General features: G+C 46.1%; 1 protein-coding gene across 3 annotated transcripts in view; it reads right to left on the bottom strand.

Annotated features, from left to right (window-relative positions):
• OSBPL10 (oxysterol binding protein like 10) overlaps nt 1-20282 on the bottom strand; it is a 342133-nt gene that overhangs the window by 172846 nt on the left and 149005 nt on the right. The window lies entirely within an intron of this gene.

The following is a 20282-nucleotide window of genomic DNA, read 5'->3' on the forward strand; positions in this document are numbered from 1 at the left end:
TGGCATCACCGACTCAATGGACATGAGTTTGAGCAAGCTCTGGGAGATTGTGAAGGACAGGGAAGCCTGGCATGCTATAGTCCACGGGGCCACAAAGAGTCAGACCGGGCTGAGTGACTGAACAGCAACAAAATCGCTCATTAAGAGTATAAAGAGCTGAGCTATTCGGTGACAAGGAGGTCAATTAGGAGAAGCCAAACCGAAAATAACAATTGAGCGTTTATTGACTTATTGTGACAGTACATTCCTCCTTCCTCATCCACGAGTTCAACCAATGACAGATGGTAAACGGCACTCAGCGCTTCCTGGTGGCTCAGTGGTAAAGAATCCACCTGCCGATACAGGAGATTCGGGTTCAATCTCTGGGTCAAGAAGATCCCCTGGAGAAGGAAATGGCAACCCACTCCAGTATTCTTACCTGGGAAATTCCATGGACAGAGGAGCCTGGCAGGCTACAGTCCATGGGGCGCAGAGTCAGACCTGACTTAGCAACTGAACAACAACAAACAGTACTCAGTGTGCTGCTGGCTGAAGCCACAGATGTGCAGCCTGCAAGTAGCAGGATCCACTGTGGGCCTTGGGCATCCACGGGTTCTGGTATCCACAGCAGGTCCTGGCCCCAGTCACCCGCTGATACAGAGGGGCATACTGTATAAGCCAGAGGCAGGACAGGGGAAATGGGGGCACGTTTCCCTATGGAATAGCACAAGGCGAGGGAAGGTCACATCTACGTAGGTGGCAGGAAGAGGCAATCCTCTCACTGCCAAGGGGGTGGGGAAAATGGTTACCAGTGGAGAAGTCCCAAGGACTGAGTCAGAGTACCGTCAAGTGTCTTCAAGCCCCCTCCTTTCACAAGGAGCTATGAGCAGAGGTGCCTGGGAAGGGTCGTGGCCAGGGCCCGTGGATAAGGAGGCCTGGGATGAAGGCGCTGGGACTAGGAAGGCAGACGCTTGGAAGAGCGGACTCTCACTCCCTCCAGACTCCACATCCAGGCTGGTTCTGGGAGGGCAGCTCCCCCGACAAGGCCCACCAGGTAAAACCCGTGTAACTGCAGTGCCAGAGCCAAGAGATCACATGTGGGATTCCAGATTCCTGCAAAGTCTGGAAAGGAGGAGCCTTCAAGTGCCACGGCTTATCCAGAACACTCTCTCGAGGCCATAAAGAAAGAGTTCTTACATGATCGATAAGGAGCCATCTCCAAATGAAAGAAGCAAAGTTCATAACAAGATGTAACAAATCCGTACCCATATGTACAATATAGTTGGTGTTTTTTAAAACAAGACTATTTTTTTAAAAGAATATACATAAAGATGTAGGTATATACAAATGTATGTGCCAACATATATTCAGAACACACAAGAAGCGAGTAACAGTTGTTGCCTTTGGCCAAGGTAGAAGGCTGAGAGAGAGAGAGGAGACAGAAAGGAGAAAACGAAACCCTAATGGGTGCAGCCAGCATGCAGAATATGTGGAGGTTCCTCAAAAAACTAGAGTTGCCAAATGATCCAGAAGTCCCACTCCTGGGCGTATATCCAGACAAAACTCGAATTCAGAAAGATACACACACCCCTATTCACAATAGCCAAATCACGGAAACAACCTCAATGTCTACCAACAAGTGAATGATAAAAAAGATGTACTACATAAATATAAATATATATATATATATATATATATATAGAGAGAGAGAGAGAGAGAGAGAGAGAGTGGAATACTATGCACCCATAAAAAGAATGAAATCACGCCGTCTGCAGCAACATGAATGAAACTAGAGTTTATATTAAGGGAAGTCAGAAAGAGAAAAAGAATACCATGTGATATCACTTGTACATGGAATCTAAAATATGACACAGATGAACTTACCTATGAAACACAATCAGGGACACAACTGCCAGGGACACACTGGCAGCTGCCAAGGGGGAGGGGAGGGGAGGGAGGGGTGGATTGGGAGTTTAGGGTTGGCAGATGCATGCTAGTGTGTACTGGATGGATAATCAGCAAGAGCCTACTGTTAGCACAGGGAACTATATTCAATATCCTGTGATCAACCATAATGGAAAAAATATTAAGAATGGACACCTTCCCCGGCGTCCAGACTCTCGTTCTTGAACCTCATCCGTCAGTGCCTTCCAAGCACAGGGTTTAATACGACTGTCACAGCTCCCAGCCTGGTCTAGAAGACTCTTCAGACTCTCAAGTGAGAGGTGCTGTCTGATTATGAAGTATTATGGCTGCGATTTCTGTGCCCCGATGTTAGTAAATCCTAAGTAGCACACCGTCCTGTGATAATTTCTCTGCCGGTGAGAAATCTTCACCTTACCTTCTCATCTCCCAAGTGCTAAGCTGATAGATGTTTATTCTGGAGGTATGCTTAGAACAGTTTGACAACAGGCAAAAAAAAAAAAAACAAAAACAAAAAAAAACACCAAGATTTACTCAACAGCATGTCAGAAGGACAATTATTTTTATGTTGGAGATAAAAATTTGTAGTAAAATGATATAAATTCTATTTTTCTCCCCAGATATAGGGCAGAAGTTTTTGTTTACTTTTAAGGTACTTAGTATTCTTTTTTTTCCCTACACCATGCAGTATGTGGGATTTAGATCCCTGATCAGGGATATCCCCTGCCTTGGGAGTGTGGAGTCCTAACCACTGGACCACCAGGGTTTCCCTTAGAATTCTTAGAATTCCCATTTCAACACTGGACAACCAGTGTAAATATTATATGTTTTCCATTGGAACCTCTCCAATATGAGGAAGGAAAAATACATTCTGCGAGGAATCTCTCTGTAAATAAAAATACAGAAATGTTTCTTCACAGATCTATTTTAAGACTATATTCCTGGTGGTGCAGTGGTTAAGAATCCGTCTGCTAATGCAGGAGACCCAGGTTCAATCCCTGGTCAGGGAAGATCCCACATGCCGTGCAGCAACGAAGCCCACGAGCCACAACTGCTGAAGCCTGCATGCCTAGAGCCCACGCTCCGCAACGAGAGGAGCCAGCGCAATGAGAGGCCTCCACCCCACAGCTAGAGAGTAGCCCCCACTTGCTACAGCTCAAGCAGAAGCAGTGAAGACCCAGAGAAGCCAAAAATAAAATGCCACATGGCTGAAACACACATTTTCTGCAGAGACTATATTCTTGCATGAGAGAGAGTAATCCTCAAAGAATCAAAGTAAACAGAGGGATGAAGAACCTTCAGAAAGAAATCCTATCGTGTCCTTTTCACTGTGACACCGAGTTCTGGTTTACAAACGACCGGAGCATCTTTGAGCTGGTGGCCCAGTTTGATGCCCTCATTTTCACAGGTGGCGGCCAAGCTCAGATGACTCACCCAAGGGTCACAGAACAGGTCACAGACTCAGAACGCAGACCCACAACTTCACATCGGTATCCCCCAGCCCCACAGCCTCTGCCATGAACTCATTATCTACAAAGGCAGGTTTTTTTCTCTGTGAAACGACATATGGGACAAAGTGTTAATATATCAATACAGCAAAGCTATAAAAATCCAAACTTCCTGTCACTGCCTTTAGTACCAACTGTAAGCTGGGAATAACGTGCACAAGAAGGTACCTGAGGGACTTCTCTGGTGGTCCAGCAGCTAAGACTCCCAATGCAGGGGTCCTGGGTTCAATTCTTGGCCAGAGAACTAAGATCCCAAATGCTGCAACTAAGACTGGGTACAGCCAAATAAACAAGTAAAAATATTTTAAAAGGCGGGGCGGGGAGAGAGTATCTGAGCCTGAGCAAAGCTAGGTGCCAAGAGCACTGTGTCACCCCAGTCATATCAGATTCTGTGCAACCATATGGACAGCAGTCCGCCAGGCTCCTCCGCATGGGATTCTCCAGGCGAGAATACTGCAGTGGGTTGCCACACCTTCCTCCAGGGGATCTTCCTGACCCAGGGATTGAACCCATGTCTCCTATGTCTCCTGCACTGGCAGGCGGGTTCTTTACCACTGGCAAGGAGCACTATTCCTGCCCTACTCACTATGTAGAAATGCAGGTACAATTCTGAGGCTGGAGTGGTGACAAGGAACCCGTATGGATGACTCTAAGCACCTGGCTGAGAGATGGGGCCAGGGTGGAGCGTCCGTGGGCTCAAATCTGGGCCCAGCTGCTTCTCGGCAGGAGCTGAGCACACAGCTCAGTCCCCGAGGCCTCATGTCCTCACCAGTACTGCGGGGGTGAAACCCACTTGACAGGGCAAGGACCCAGGACATACATGTCAGCTTCTGATAGGTGGGAGCGCCCTCCAAGAAGGGATGGGTGTACGTACTGAAACCCAGGGCCCACATGAGGAATCAAGACAGAGGAAGAGCACCCTAAGCACCCCAGGCTGGGCCTTGCCACTGCCCAAGGCTTCAATAAACCACACGCAGAATCTCCAACAGAGCCGGTCCCATCAGCCATGCTACCCTCAAAGCCTCGCTCACCTCTCGGCACAGGCAACCCCCAGGGCAAGACAACTTTCCTCCCCATGCCTAACAAACTCCACCTGGCCCAGAGCTATCCCAGGGAGCCCACCCTTGAGGTCAGGAGAGCTGGGTTTCCAATGCCAGGCCTGCCAAGTTGAAAAACAAACCCAAGAGCTTAGAGTCCATGTGGACAACTCTTGGTACTAAATCACCGTCACACAGTGAAAAATGGAAGAAGAACGTTCAAGTGCTGCGACCAAACAGAACCTAAGTTCACGGGGATCTGGATTGGGTTCAACAGTGCTGCTCAAAATGTTAAGTTCAGGGACTTCTCTGGTGCTCCAGGGGTCAAGACTCCATGTTTCCAAAGCAGGGGGCGTAGAGTCAATCCCTGGTCAGGGGATAAGATTTCACACGCCACAGGGCAACTAAGCCCAAAAGCCAGACTATTACAGGGAGAAAGTCCACACACCGTAACAAAGACCCAGCACAGCCAAAATAGAAAAGAAAGTAAGCCACAGATCGTGGTTAAAAGGAAACAGGAACTCTGTGGTACCATGTAGTATCCTTTGATTTTTAACTGGGAAAAAAAAAAAAAACCAAAAAGCTTCTTCTCTCCTGGTTTCCTTTGTAGCCTCTCAGGAAACTTGTGAATTGTCTTCTATCCCTTTAGTTTTTAAAAACTTTTTTCTACTCTCCTGACTGTGGCCTGTTCACAGCCATTTGCAAACTGCTTGCCCCAGTAGAAAAAGGAATCAAAATCCTTTGGAGCTTTGATTTTTCAATCCGTAATATGAAAGAGAGATTGCTCAGTCTCTACTGTCAAAGTGGAAGCAAACGATGTCACACCTTTAAAATGAACTAGAGGGACTTCCCTGATGATCCAGAAGTTAAGAATCCGCCTTCCGACATGGGGTGCGGGTTTGATCCCTGGTTCAGGAACTGAGATCCCACATGCCACGGTGCAACTACTGAGCCCACGCGCTCCAGAGCCCGAGTGCCACAACCAGCGAGGCCTTGCCAGGCAACAAGAGAAGCCCCTGCACCAAAGACACCCAGCGCAGCCAAAGTTAAAAACACGTAAATAAAAACAACACGAACCAGACAAAACTTGGATCAAAGCAATGGAAAATGATCCTGGTTCTTGCAGGGAGGCAGCTAAGGAAGGTGAGTAGTTAAGGGAATCTTGTAATTTACATGCAGGTCTGTCGTGACCAAGCACCCCGTGAGGGTGGGAGATAGGCGTGCCCGCAGCTTCTCTGCTCAAAGAATGAAATGACAGGGTTTAAATGACGAAGGAGCCCTGTCTTATACTGAAACGCTACTATGAGCCACTAGGGGAAAAAACATCCTTCACAAAAGAGTCAGACTGTAAAGCACAAGTTCCAAGGATGGTCTGAGAGTCAAAGGGCGAATTTGGCTAACTTCCCTCCTTGTCAATATCCAAAATACATTATTATCTCACCAGCCGGAGGCACTCATAGGAAGACTCCTTGTATTAAATTGCCACCTGGGGTAAAAACATGCACAAGTCTTTTGTTGGAGCCCAGTGACGGAAAAAATAATCAGCCTCTGCTTCCTTCTGCAACACTTCAAAGATATCTGATCCATGCATTTTCTACATGCCAGAGAGTCAGAGACAGACAGAGGGTCCCTCCCGACCCATATCATTTTTCTCAGCAACAATCTAACGATCTAGGGTAACTTTTCCAGGGGTACCGGTGACATGCAGAACCCAGAGGGTGCAGGTCCATGTGGAGGGGGGCCAGCCCACACTGGCGTCACCTTATGGTGAATTCTTATTGCCATTCAGTTCAGTCGCTCAGTTGTGCCCAACTCTTTGCGACCCCATGAACCACAGCACACCAGGCCTCCCTGTCCATCACCAACTCCAGGAGTCCACCCAAACCCATGTCCATTGAGTCCGTGATGCCATCCAACCATCTCATCCTCTGTCATCCCCTTCTCCTCCTGCCCTCAATCTTTCCCAGCATCAAGGTCTTTTCAAATGAGTCAACTCTTCGCATGAGGTGGCCAAAGTATTGGAGTTTCAGCCTCAACATCAGTCCTTCCAATGAACACCCAGGACTGATCTCCTTTAGGAAGAACTGGTTGGATCTCCTTGCAGTTCAAGGGACTCTCAAGAGTCTTTTCCAACACCACAGTTCAAAAGCATCAATTCTTCTGCGCTCAGCTTTCTTTATAGTCCAACTCTCACATCCATACATGACCACTGGAAAAGCCATAGCCTTGACTAGACAGACCTTTATTAACAAAGTAATGTCTCTGCTTTTTAATATGATTAAATTAATAATTTTCATACTAGTTTAACCAACCACCTAGACTATCCTGGCCCTGGACAAGAACCAGAGCTGATACATCATTCCACACTCACATCAGAGGTGAGCGGCTGGACCCACGGTTAGTGCAATAACTGAGCCTGATCTGACTGGTGACAGTCAAGTTCTGTGAGCTTCCCAGAAATGGGCTCCAGGACCTTAGCACAGACAAGCATAGGAAAACTTCAGCGGGAGTATGGCAGTCTAGGGTGCTTATGACAGTTCATTTTATGTGTCAACTCAGCTGGGCCACAGCGCCCAGATATTTGGGCAAACACACTCTGGATTTTTCTGTGAGGGACTTGGATGAGATAAACATTTAAGCTGGTTGACTCTGAGCAGAGCACACTGCCCTCCACAATGTGGGTGGGTCTCATCCAATCAGTTGATGGCCTGAATAGCACTAAAGACTGATCCTTCCCGATCAAGAGGAGATTCTGCTGGTAGACAGCCTTCAGACTTGAGCCGTGGCCCTGGCTCTACCATGGGTCTCCGATTTGCCAGCCCACCCTGCAGATTTTGGACTTGCCAGTGTCCACACTCACAAGAACCACTTCTTTAAAATAAACCTCCTTCCTTCCTCTGCACCCCCATCATCACCCACACCCTGCTGCTGCTGCTGCTAAGTCACTTCAGTCGTATCCAACTCTGTGTGACCCCATAGATGGCAGCCCACCAGGCTCCCCCGTCCCTCGGATTCTCCAGGCAAGAATATTGGCGTGGGTTGCCATTTCCTTCTCCAATGCATGAAAGTAAAAAGTGAAAGGGAAGTCACTCAGTTGTGTCCAACTCTTTGCGACCCCATGGAGTGCAGCCTACCAGGCTCCTCCACCCATGGGATTTTCCAGGCATGAGTACTGCAGTGGGGTGCCATCGGCTTCTCTGCACCCACACCCTACTGGCTGTGTTTCCCTGGAGAACTCTAATACAATGGCAACCTCTGGGAGTCCACCAGCTTGTGCTTTAGCTGCTTACACTCTGCTGACGGCAGTTTGTTTCTCCACTAACTACTACTTCTCCACCACTTGGAGAAGCTCCCCATGGCCAGGCTAGAGAACAAGGCAGTGACAGCTGGTCTAACAGCTTTGTTCAGAATGGTAGAATCACATGGAATGAAACTCAATAGGCTGGTCATCATTCATCACTCAAACCACCTCCTGTTTTTATTTAATCACTAGTGACAAGGGTGGGGGCTGCTCAGAGAAATCCATATATGACTCATACAGGTACGGAATCCTAGTGTCTCCTGTGTAGACTGGCTGATGAATCAGGAATCCCACATTTTGCACAACTACCAGCTTAGGAAGTGACACCTGGGTCGGAATCAACCACTCATTACCTGTGTGACCTCTTGTGATGGCCTTTTTAGTGTCTCAACTTGGCAGTGAGTCAACTGCTCATCGAAATGTTTCTGTGAGGTCTTCTGTAAGGGTGATGGCAGTTCACAATCAGGTGACTTGAGGTGAGAGAGATTACCTAGATAATCTGGGTGGGGCTGCTTCCACTGAGAGGCCTTAAGGGCAGAGCTGAGGCTTCTCTGAAAAAACAGTTTTGTGAGTAGAGAGCTACTTGGGCCAATGCCTGAGAACCAGGCCCACAACTGCACATAAGCCAATTCTTTGCAAAGATCCCTTCACATGTATTTTCCAGTGGATCTGTTTCCCTGGTGGAACCCTGGCTAGTGAATACCTCTTCTCTTTGCCTTAACCTCTCAATGCCTCAGTTTTTCATCTATAAAACAGACAACAATATCTACAGGGCTGACCTGAGGGTCACACAGGTGAAGCTGAGCACAGTACGTGGCCCAGAGTAAGTCTACAATGAGTATGAAATATTGTTCATGTAACAGTCACTATGTTATTAATGAATCCATGCCTTTGGGGAAGAAGTTTATACACAAGTGGGGAGACTTTTAAAGACCATTATAACATAAAGACATATTTGCTAAAAGTATAGGTAGATAAAAACTGCACCAGGAACTAAGGAAAGAAAGACCTATGCATGTCTGGGGCATAGCAGAAAGCAGCCCATGGTAAAAACAGCTCCACTGCTTCCGTTTGCAACCATAACTCTCCTCAAAATATGCAACAACAGGGCAGGAAACTCCTTTCTCACCAAAAGCTTTTAACCAAGTGTGCAGAGGAGTGTTACCCAAGAGCTATGATTCCCTTTTAAAAATAAGTCACTCCAATTTTTACTGACCACCTACTATGTGCCAGGTATTGTGCTCAGGGTTGAGGAATAAGAGGTTAAAACAGTAAACCTCCAGGTACTTCCCTGGTGGTCCAGTGAATAAGACTCCATGCTCCCAACACAGGGTTCAGGGTTCAATCCCTGGCTGGGGAACTAGACCCTGCAGGCCACAACTAAGCTCACGTGCCATAAATGGGAAAACACAACAAAGTCAAAATAAGTTATAAAAAAGAAAAGAACACAACCATTAAAAACTCATCATCATGTTAAGAACTTTAACTGGGGAAAACACACTTTAAAAGAAAAAACACTCTAGATGGATAAAAGGAGTCAGACAATAAATAAGTAAATAAGTCAGTGGCTAATTTCTCAAGAAAATTAGAAATACCAAGGAAAGATTTCACGCAAATATGGGCACAATAAAGAACAGAAACGGTATGGACCTTAACAGAAGCAGAAGATATTAAGAAGAGGTGGCAAGAATACACAGAAGAATACAAAAAGATCTTCATGACCCAGATAACCAGGATGGTATGATCACTACCTAGAGCCAGACATCCTGGAATGTGAAGTCAAGTGGGCCTTAGGAAGCATCACTACAAATACAGCTAGTGAAGGTGATGGAATTCAAGTTGAACTATTTCAAATCCTGAAAGATGAAGCTGTGAAAGTGCTGCACTCAATATGCCAGCAAATTTGGAGAAGTTGGCAATGGCCACAGGACTGGGAAAAGGTCAGTTTTCATTCCAATCCCAAAGAAAGGCAATGCCAATGAATGCTCAAACTACCACACAATTGCACTCATCCCACATGCTAGCATGGAGAAGGCAATGGCACCCCACTCCAGTACTCTTGCCTGGAAAATTCCATGGATAGAGAAGCCTGGTAGGCTGCACTCCATGGGGTCGCAAAGAGTCAGACACAACTGAGCGACTTCACTTTCCCTTTCCACTTTCATGCATTAGAGAAGGAAATGGCAACCCACTCCAGTGTTCTTGCCTGGAGAATCCCAGGGATGGGGGAGCCTGGTGGGCTGCCGCCTATGGGGTCGCACAGAGTTGGACACGACTGAAGCGACTTAGCAGCAGCAGCAGCACACGCTTGCAAAGAAATGCTCAAAATTCTCCAAGCCAGACTTCAACAGTACATGAACCAAGAACTTCCAGATGTTCAAGCTGGATTTAGAAAAGGCAGAGGAATCAGAGATCAAATTGTCAACATCTGCTGGATCATATAAAAAGCAAGACAATTCCAGAAAAACATCTACTTCTGCTTTATTGATTACACCAAAGCCATTGACTGAGTAGATCACAACAAACTGTGGAAAATTCTTCAAAAGATGGGAATACCAGACCACCTGACCTGCCTCCCGAGAAATCTCTAGGCAGGTCAGGAAGCAACAGCTAGAACCAGACATGGAACAACAGACTGGTTCCAAATCAGGAAAGGAGTACATCAAGGCTGTATATTGTCACCCTGCTTATTTAACTTATATGCAGAGTACAACACGCTAAACGCCAGACTGGATGAAGCACAAGCTGGAATCAAGATTGCTGGGAGAAACATCAATAACCTCAGACACGCAGATGACACCACCCTTATGGCAAAAGTGAAGAGGAACTAAAGAGCCTCTTGATGAAAGTGAAAGAGGAGAGTGAAAAAGTTGGCTTAAAGCTCGACATTCAGAAAACTAAGATCATGGCAATCAGTCCCACCACTTCATGGCAAATAGATGGGAAACAACGTAAACAGTGACAGATTTTATTTTCTTGGGCTCCAAAATCACTGCAGGTGGTGACTGCAGCCATGAAATTCAAAGACATTTGCTCCTTGGAAGAGAAGCTATGACCAAGCTAGACAGCATGCTAAAAAGCAGAGACATTACGTTCCTGACAAAAGTCCGTCTAGTCAAAGCTATAGTTTTTCCAGTAGTCATGTATGGATGTGAGAGTTGGACTATAAGGAAATTTACAGTCCAAAGAATTGATGCTTTTGAACTGTGGTGTTGGAGAAGACTCTTGAGAGTCCCTTGGACTGCAAGGAGATCCAACTAGTCCATCCTAAATGAAATCAGTCCTGGGTGTCCACTGGAAGGACTGATGCTAAAACTGAAACTCCAATCCTTTGGCCACCTGATGCGGAGAACTAAACCATTGGGAAAAAGCCTGATGCTGGGAAAGATTGAAGGCAGGAGGAGAAGGGGATGATGGAGGACGAGATGGTTGGATGGTATCACCGACTTGACGGACATGAGATTGAGCAAGCTCCGGGAGTTGGTAATGGACAGGGAAGCCTGGTGTGCTGCAGTCCATGGGGTCACAAAAGAGTCGGACACGACTGAGCGACTGAACCGAATAGAATAGTGAAGGAAAGGTAAAGCCTGGCAAGAGAATCAACTGAGGGTAAAGAAGGAACTCTGGGAGAAGTTGGGATAGAAGCGGGAAGAGAGGGATTAGAATTGTAACCAGCAAGACCAGAGCCCATCTTTCAGTCGAGTGCAGGATACCGAAGTGAAGCGAAGTCGCTCAGTCGTGTCCGACTCTTGGCAACCCCCTGGCCTGTAGCCCACCAGGATACCTAAGGTGAAGAACAAAACTGTGTACGCCGGAGCTTGCTGGGGGTCCAGGTGGTTAGTCCTGCCCTCAGCCTCCTCCTCCAACTCCTCCCCAACCCCCACCACCCTCTTTCCAGCTGTCCCCAGTAGCGCCCTGAGTGGGCAGAGATTCCTGCCCTCAGGGGAGCAGCCTGGGAGACAGCTAGTCAAGGGGATGGGACCTCACTTCTTTGCTTTTGTCATTATTCACCCGAAACACTGCTAGTGCCCAAATCTCTCAAACTGGTTTCTTAGAGGATCTCCGAGGGGTTCCATGGACCACAGCAATGTTAGTTTCACACTGCACAGATACAGCAGCTGATAAAGAGAGGCTGCAGTGGTGGTCATAAATACTCACGATTCCAAGGCAACGTGCTTTGTAATAAACATCCATGCCACTTTCTCTAGTAAATCTGCACTAATAAAGCACTGTTTTTATGTAGTGGGGATCTATACTATTTTTCTTGAAAACAATATTCTGCTACTTTAAAAATATTTGAGGATCACTGCTATTAAGGAAGTCCATGTTACCACTTTTTGAAAACTGAAGTCTGGGGCTGAGTTACTTTGAGAGGTTGCAAATCACCACTCCAACACATGCAAGAGTTATTGGCCATCACTGATTCAAAAAGTACACAGGAGAATTAATTTGGGCCTTAACAAAAAAATAATCATCCTATTCATACAAAGGAAAAATGCACTTAGAACTCTAAATGTGGTTTCCCTGGTGATGCGATGGGCTGTGTTCAATGCTGCCAGTACTGAGTGCTACCGTAACATTGACTGACTAATAACATACTTCAGGGTGCTGACAGCTCCTGCTTCCAGAGCAGAGGCTGTACATCAATCAAGGTTTCTAAGCAGGCATTCACTATAACTGTGTACACCTGAATCAAACCGAACCATCCTGAAGAGAGAATATTGAGTCAGCACTGTTGCCAAAATCTTGGCTCCTTGTCCATTGATCCCAAATAGAAATAGAGTCTGGAGGAAACAGAAAGAATAGCTTTATCCTTCTTGCTAGATAAAGAGGAAACACAGCAGGCCAGCACCTCAACAGCTGTGCTCACTTCTCTCAGGAATTTCTGTAGCTGTTTAGTCGCTCAGTCATGTCTGACTCTTCGCGACCCCATGGACTGTAGCCCACCAGGCTCCTCCGTCCATGGGATTCTCCAGGCAACAATACTGGAGTGGGTTGCCATGCCCTCCTCCAGGGGGTCTTCCCAATCCAGCAATCAAACCCATGACTCCTGCTTTGCAGGTGGATTCTTAACCACTGAGCCACCAGGGAAGCCCTCTCTCAGGAATAGGGAGAGGGTTTATGTCCTCATAAAGGTCTTCCATTTTTTTCCTTTTTGCAAAGTTTCAAAACGGCCATCCCTGGCCTCAGGCAACTCAGTAAACGGGTCAGGTGTCCCCAAAGTTACGGGCCCCTGAAGTTTATTTAAAACATAGACTGCTACAAAAGAGTATAGGGGGAGAAGAATGCCAGATGCAGAGGATAACTCAGATGAAGTCAGAGAGCAATTAACTTTGTTTAGCTTCATGAAGAACAAGTCTAGCTACAAGTGTTTGTCAGCAGTAACAGCTGAAGAATAACCAAGACTGTTTAACTCTTGCAGACCTGTTTGGCTGGTATGTGCCAGAGGCTGTTTATTCATTTTTGTTTTTGCTGCAAAAGTACCATTTGTAAAGATGGCAGTTCATTAAAGCATCTTTCCTTTTATGTTTTAAGTAAACATGGTACAATTACATGAAGAAACATATGTGTGTGTGTGTGTGTGTGTGTGTGTGTGTGTGTGTGTGTGTGTGTATATATGAGTTCACACCGTTGGAACCACATAAACACACTTTGCTCCACACATTATATTCTGTGAAAGGTTTATTAATATTTAAGGCCACATTAAAGGACACAACTTCAATACAGTTTATCTACCCATTAAACACCAGGGCAGCACAAAGCCTTCTCATAAAAAGGGTATGTGGCTGGAAGCAAGCTATTTAACAATCAAAAAAAGTGTAAGAGAAGGATAATTTCTATCGGTCAATAAATTATCACTGAAGGCTTAATTAAATCTAAACTTACGCCTCACATACATCCACTACAATTTCATAGCATGACTTTTTCGCCCACCAAGCTACAGAATCCAAAGTCTATCTATTGAATCAGGTGTATTTAAGTCTCAAATGTCACCAAAAAAAAATTATTTGGTCAAAATCACAAAAACCAGGCTCTACAAAGCTTATTCTGTTGCTCAAACATTTGTTATGTCTGGGCCAATTACCATATTTGGACTTAAAAGAAAATTTTTAGTAGGGATTCTCTTTAGAGAATGTTCTTAACTCTAGTCAAGGAAGAAAATAAAACCTGCTGGAGATCACAAACAGCCTACACATACACACAGTTCTGCGCAGAGATACACACACACATGCTCTCGTGTGCGCAGATATTCGGATCATTTCCTCAGTAGCCACTCCTGGGAAACAGCAATGAGGAATCAGGAAAGGGAGAAACCTCTGACTTTCCTACTTCTTGTTCTTCAATTCACGTATGCAGGTCTGTATACACACACAGAGAGCACATGTATGAACAGCTATGAGGGGCTTTCCTGGTGGTCCAGTAGTTAAGAATCCGCCTGCCAAGGGGACATGGGTTCAATCCCCGGGCCCGGAAGATCCTACAGGCCATGGAGGAACTAAGTCCATGGGTTGCAGCCACTGAAGGCCTCACCCCTGGAGCCCGTGCTCCACAAGGGAAGCCCCCACAATGAGAAGCCCGCGACCCACAGCTCGAGAGTAGCCCCCGCAGCAACAAAGACCCAGTGCAGCCAGAAACGTAGTTAGAACAGGCATGGGAGATGCGCTTTCCCAGAGAGCATCCAGCACCCAGGCATTTTATAGAAATCACCCTGCACCTGTACCAACCGAACTCGTGTCCCTTTAAGTAAATGTGAACCACCTTAAAACCCGTTACAAAGTCACTAAAAGTATAAAAGTTAGAATCAAGTGAAGACCACACAGGTCAGTCATAAAGTGCTTACACAGCGAGAGGCCCAAATGCGTTTTTGAGAACATATTAGAGTCTGTTTAATAGACTCCAGCGGCGCATCCGGAGGCTCACCCTCTTGCTGCTCTTCCCTCAGTCGCACGGTTCCCCAGGTACAGTCCCCGACAGTGCCCTCAGTCAGAGGAGCCCAGTACAGCCCCCGCAGTGCCCTCAGAGTCAGAGGAGTCCAGGTACAGCCCCCACAGTACCCCTGCAGAGTCACAGGAGCCCAGGTACAGCCCCCACAGTACCCCTGCAGAGTCAGAGGAGCCCAGTACAGCCCCCGCAGTGCCCTCAGAGTCAGAGGAGCCCAGTACAGCCCCCGCAGTGCCCTCAGAGTCAGAGGAGCCCAGTACAGCCCCCGCAGTGCCCTCAGAGTCAGAGGAGCCCAGTACAGCCCCCACAGTGCCTCTGCAGTCAGAGGAGCCCAGTACAGCCCCCGCAGTGCCCTCAGAGTCAGAGGAGCCCAGTACAGCCCCCGCAGTGCCCTCAGAGTCAGAGGAGCCCAGTACAGCCCCCGCAGTGCCCTCAGAGTCAGAGGAGCCCAGGTACAGCCCCCGCAGTGCCCTCAGAGTCAGAGGAGCCCAGTACAGCCCCCGCAGTGCCCTCAGAGTCAGAGGAGCCCAGTACAGCCCCCACAGTACCCCTGCAGAGTCACAGGAGCCCAGGTACAGCCCCCACAGTACCCCTGCAGAGTCAGAGGAGCCCAGTACAGCCCCCGCAGTGCCCTCAGAGTCAGAGGAGCCCAGTACAGCCCCCGCAGTGCACTCAGAGTCACAGGAGCCCAGGTACAGCCCCCGCAGTGCCCCTGCAGAGTCAGAGGAGCCCAGTACAGCCCCCGCAGTGCCCTCAGAGTCAGAGGAGCCCAGTACAGCCCCCGCAGTGCCCTCAGAGTCAGAGGAGCCCAGTACAGCCCCCACAGTGCCTCTGCAGTCAGAGGAGCCCAGTACAGCCCCCGCAGTGCCCTCAGAGTCAGAGAAGCCCAGTACAGCCCCCGCAGTGCCCTCAGAGTCAGAGGAGCCCAGTACAGCCCCCGCAGTGCCCTCAGAGTCAGAGGAGCCCAGGTACAGCCCCCGCAGTGCCCTCAGAGTCAGAGGAGCCCAGGTACAGCCCCCGCAGTACCCCTGCAGAGTCAGAGAGACCATGTCAACACCTGACTCAACCCTCGACCAAGCACCAACCACCTGGTACGGTGACCCAAGCAACCCCTGATGCCTAGGCAATTCCATTTCTAAAGCCTTCTGTTAGAAAATGGGTCCTTAAATCAATGTGTCCAACCGACACACCCAATTTCTGCTAGGGCTAGAAGATGCAAAGATGAATAAGACATGGCTTTCAGCATAAAAATCCAATGCCTGGCACATAAATGAAATGAAAACGAAATGAAGTCGCTCAGTCGTGTCCAACTCTTTGCGACCCCGTGGACTGTAGCCTGCCAGGCTCCTCCGTCCATGGGATTTTCCAAGCATGAGTACTGGAGTGGGCTGCCATTTCCTTCTCCAACATAAGAGATGCCCAGTCAATACCTGAAGAATGGGTGGAGGCATGACTGAATAAGCAAGCTCACAGTTCCTGGCGGCTCAGTGGTTAAGGTTTGATGCTTCCAGTGCGGAGGCACAGGTTCAATCCGTGGTCAGGGAACTAAGGTCCCACGTGCCACGGGGAGCAGCCAAAAAAAAAAAAACAAAAGATGAACCTAGGGGCCATGTTTGCACATTAGTCTCTATCCTGATTGTCTCATTCTACATACACACGTCCAAGTGGAATGATACTTCTGTGACTTTTATCTTAAATTGCTATATAGCAATTCAGAGTGTTAACTGTATCACTGTTTATTCAGTCATCCCCAGAATGCTTTGTGTTGAATCTATCACTTCACTAGTATCAACAGCTTAACCCAAATTAACTTTCCTCTTCTACCCCCAATTCCATGAGTTATTTCCTCAGAATACAGTTCCCAGCAGGGAATTTATGGGTCAATGGCAACCAACAGCTTCTTTGTGCTTAGTTGTTCTTATTTATCACCAAACTGTAGCAAAAAAAAAAAAAATGCAATACTACCAGTATTTCTTACCACCATAACCTATAATTATTTCGAGTAATCTCGCAGACAAAATAAACTGGATTTCCATCTGCTGAACTGCTGAGGAGGATATCCCTGTTCTTCACAATGATGTCATGTCTCCAACTTTCTTTTTTTTTTTCTTTTCTTTTTCTTTTTTTTTTTCTTTTTGTCTCGAATTTTCTATCTTCATCTCTTCTCACCACTTCCAGAGAGAACTGACCTTTGGGATCTCAATATTTTGGATGATAACCGTTTAATCTTTTACACTGTCCCTTTATTTTTACCCATGCGGTGGCATTCCATTTAATATTTATTCTGTTACTTGTGGCTGGGCTATTTTTCTTTTGTTCTTTAGTTATTCCGGCACATCTGTCTTGTGGACGATGATTTTCTGGCTTGCTTCAGTGGCTATAAGTTTATCTTCCTGGTACAGCTGGGTTAAAAATGCTATTCCATTTTCTTCTAGTTATTTTATGAATAAATACAGTGGAATCCAAAAGCCGAGGCACCTTTATACTTTGAGATTAATAGACTTTTAAAACTGCAGAACTTTCTGGTCAGAGTGAAATGTTCTCAGTTCCCAAGGTGGACTGGCCCATATCATGAAAGGACAGATATCACAAGACAGTTACCCATCTCCAATCAGGAGGAAAGCTAGGCATGAAATCTGAGAATCAAAACTTCCACCTCCTTCTTAGGTGTCTGACACCCTGCAATCCTCAATTGCCAGTGTTTTATACACATGTCTCAACAAGCTGGCTCAGAATGAATTTTCGGCAAGAAAGGTCATCACAAATGTAAAAGCAATCATCTGAAGAAGATTCCTGGTTGTCGCCCAGAAGTACAACAACCAAATCAAAACAGCTATGGAGCACGTCACCTAATTATCTCCTGCATAATGAAACTCCCTAGTAAATTTCAATAATTTCCCTCCATTGAAAAAGCAGTATATATATATATATATATATATATGTATATATATATATATATATATATATAGTCATTTACAAAGTTGAGATCATACTTTAGAATTTTTACATATCTTGGACACAACTGAGTGACCAACACATATTTAACTCATATATGAAAAAAGTAGTAAATTCACCTGAAACTAATACAACATTGTAAATCAATCATCAGTTCAGTTCAGTTCAGTCGCTCAGTCGTGTCTGACTCTTTGCGACTCCATAAATCGCAGCACGCCAGGCCTCCCTGTCCATCACCATCTCCCGGAGTTCACTCAGACTCATGTCCATCGAGTCAGTGATGCCATCCAGCCATCTCATCCTCTGTTGTCCCCTTCTCCTCCTGCCCCCAATCCCTCCCAGCATCAGAGTCTTTTCCAATGAGTCAACTCTTCGCATGAGGTGGCCAAAGTACTGGAGCTTCAGCCTCAACATCATTCCTTCCAAAGAAATCCCAGGGCTGATCTCCTTTAGAATGGACTGGTTGGATCTCCTTGCAGTCCAAGGGACTCTCAAGAGTCTTCTCCAACAACACAGTTCAAAAGCATCAATTCTTCGGCGCTCTGCCTTCTTCACAGTCCAACTCTCACATCCATACATGACCACAGGGAAAACCATAGCCTTGACGAGACGGACCTTAGTCGGCAAAGTAATGTCTCTGCTTTTGAATATACTATCTAGGTTGGTCATAACTTTTCTTCCAAGAAGTAAGCGTCTTTTAATTTCATGGCTGCAGTCACCATCTGCAGTGATTTTGGAGCCCCCCAAAATAAAGTCTGACACTGTTTACTTCAATTTAAAAAATAAAATAAAAGCTAAGAAAAGAAAATGGGTATGGCTGACTATGGAATCTCACAAAATAAAGGGTTTAAAAAAAGGAGTAAATTCATTGAAAGATTAACAGTGCTTATGTGAAGGGAGGTAGGATTATGAGTTATTCTGATCTTTAGATTTCTTTTGCATTATTTACTTCATACGATTAAATATTTCTATACACACATATCAAAAGCACATACTTTTATCCTTTTAAAGGCTTGAATTTCTAAAAATGGATGTAGAGAAGATTTTGGCATTATACTGAAGCAAATGCTACTAGTAATTAAGCCAAACACCCTAACTTTTATTTCGGCTACTACTCACTAAACACAAGCACCTCTCTTTTTTCATATGTACCAGGACTCCTATCAATAAGTCTATCCGAGATTCATTACTGCACATTTAAAAGAATTCTCGAGAGACCACAAACTTGCTTTTTCTTTTCTTCTTAGGGTTCAAGTCTCTAAATTACTTGCAAAAAACAGCTTCAATGAGGTTTACATAAAAGCAACATGATGGTATTGTGGTTACACTGTTTTCTTTTTAAGTCCTTACCCACTGGATAAATATTGAAACATTTATTGGCAGTAATAAAATATTTAAAATTCCCTTAAAATACTCGAGCCAAAAAAAGTGTTGAGGGAATGAGATCAAACAAGAACAAAAGAGGATTGAAATTATTTAAATTGGGTGGTGGGGACCATTATTCTATTCTGCTTCGTGTACATTCAAGGTTTTCCCTAATAGCTTTTTGAAAATGTGCTATAAGTGAAAAGCCATATACACAAGTGCAGCAAATGATTCCTTATTTCATCCAAGGTAGCAAAGTTAAGCTCATAGACACTTTTTTTTTTCCCCCACATCAGGGTGACTGTTTCAAAGGGTGCATCTGACTCTGTACCTTCTCCTTATCACGCAATAAAAAGTAAATGCATGTGTAAATCTATCCAAAAATGTCTTTCATATGCACCTACAAACTTGAGTCAGAAGATTTCAGATTTTCTGTTCTGGGCCAGAATTAGAACAAGATAGCCAGCTGACATAGCACTCCTTGGCTTACGACACTTAAAAACTAAAGCGAGAGGCATGCTAATTCAGACAGCGGCCAGACGTGTTCTGGGAGCCCCATTCTCCTGCTTGACACAGTGAGGACTCGGCTGCTTCTCAAAAAGGACCAGCTGGTCTCCACATGAGATAGCTGCAGGGCAAAGGGCCTCAGTACTCAACCCAAGTTAGACGGGCGAGACCACAGGGCTTCCCTGCTGGTCCAGTAGCTAAGACTCTGTGCTCCCAACGCAGGGGCCCAGGGTTCAATCCCTAGTCAGAGAACTAGACACTGCATGCCGAAACTAAAGAAGATCCCACACTCCAAAACTGGGATCCGGAGCAGCCAAACAAATAAATGGAAAATTTAAAAAGAGAAAGAAAACCAAGACCACGATCATTTACTCCATACAGTCGGTTCTCGGTAATAGTTGCAGAGGGTGGCATGGCCACTAAAGATCTGGGCGCCCCAGACTGACGACTTCCCAGCCAATCAAAAGTAAAACAGAACATAACCGCCAAGAGACTCTCAGCAGAAGGGCTCTCATGCACATTATCTATCACATGTGATCCCTTGAGAGGCTGGGAAGGCCTGTGCCATTTCCATTTCGCAGATGCACGAATGTGGGTTCCAAGCTTTAAGGCAACAAAGCCTTCTGCCTCCAAGGACAGAATTCTTTTCACTGGCTCACACCCCCTTGAAGTGTGCGAGAGGATAAGCACCCCATAAAGTGAAGGAGAAAGGGGGAGATCAGCTTTAGATCCAGTGCTCTCTGAATTTCAAACGCCCTCAATTAT

The sequence above is a fragment of the Ovis aries genome, chromosome 19 (genome assembly GCF_016772045.2).
Source record: "Ovis aries strain OAR_USU_Benz2616 breed Rambouillet chromosome 19, ARS-UI_Ramb_v3.0, whole genome shotgun sequence".
Taxonomy (NCBI): Eukaryota; Metazoa; Chordata; class Mammalia; order Artiodactyla; family Bovidae; genus Ovis; species Ovis aries.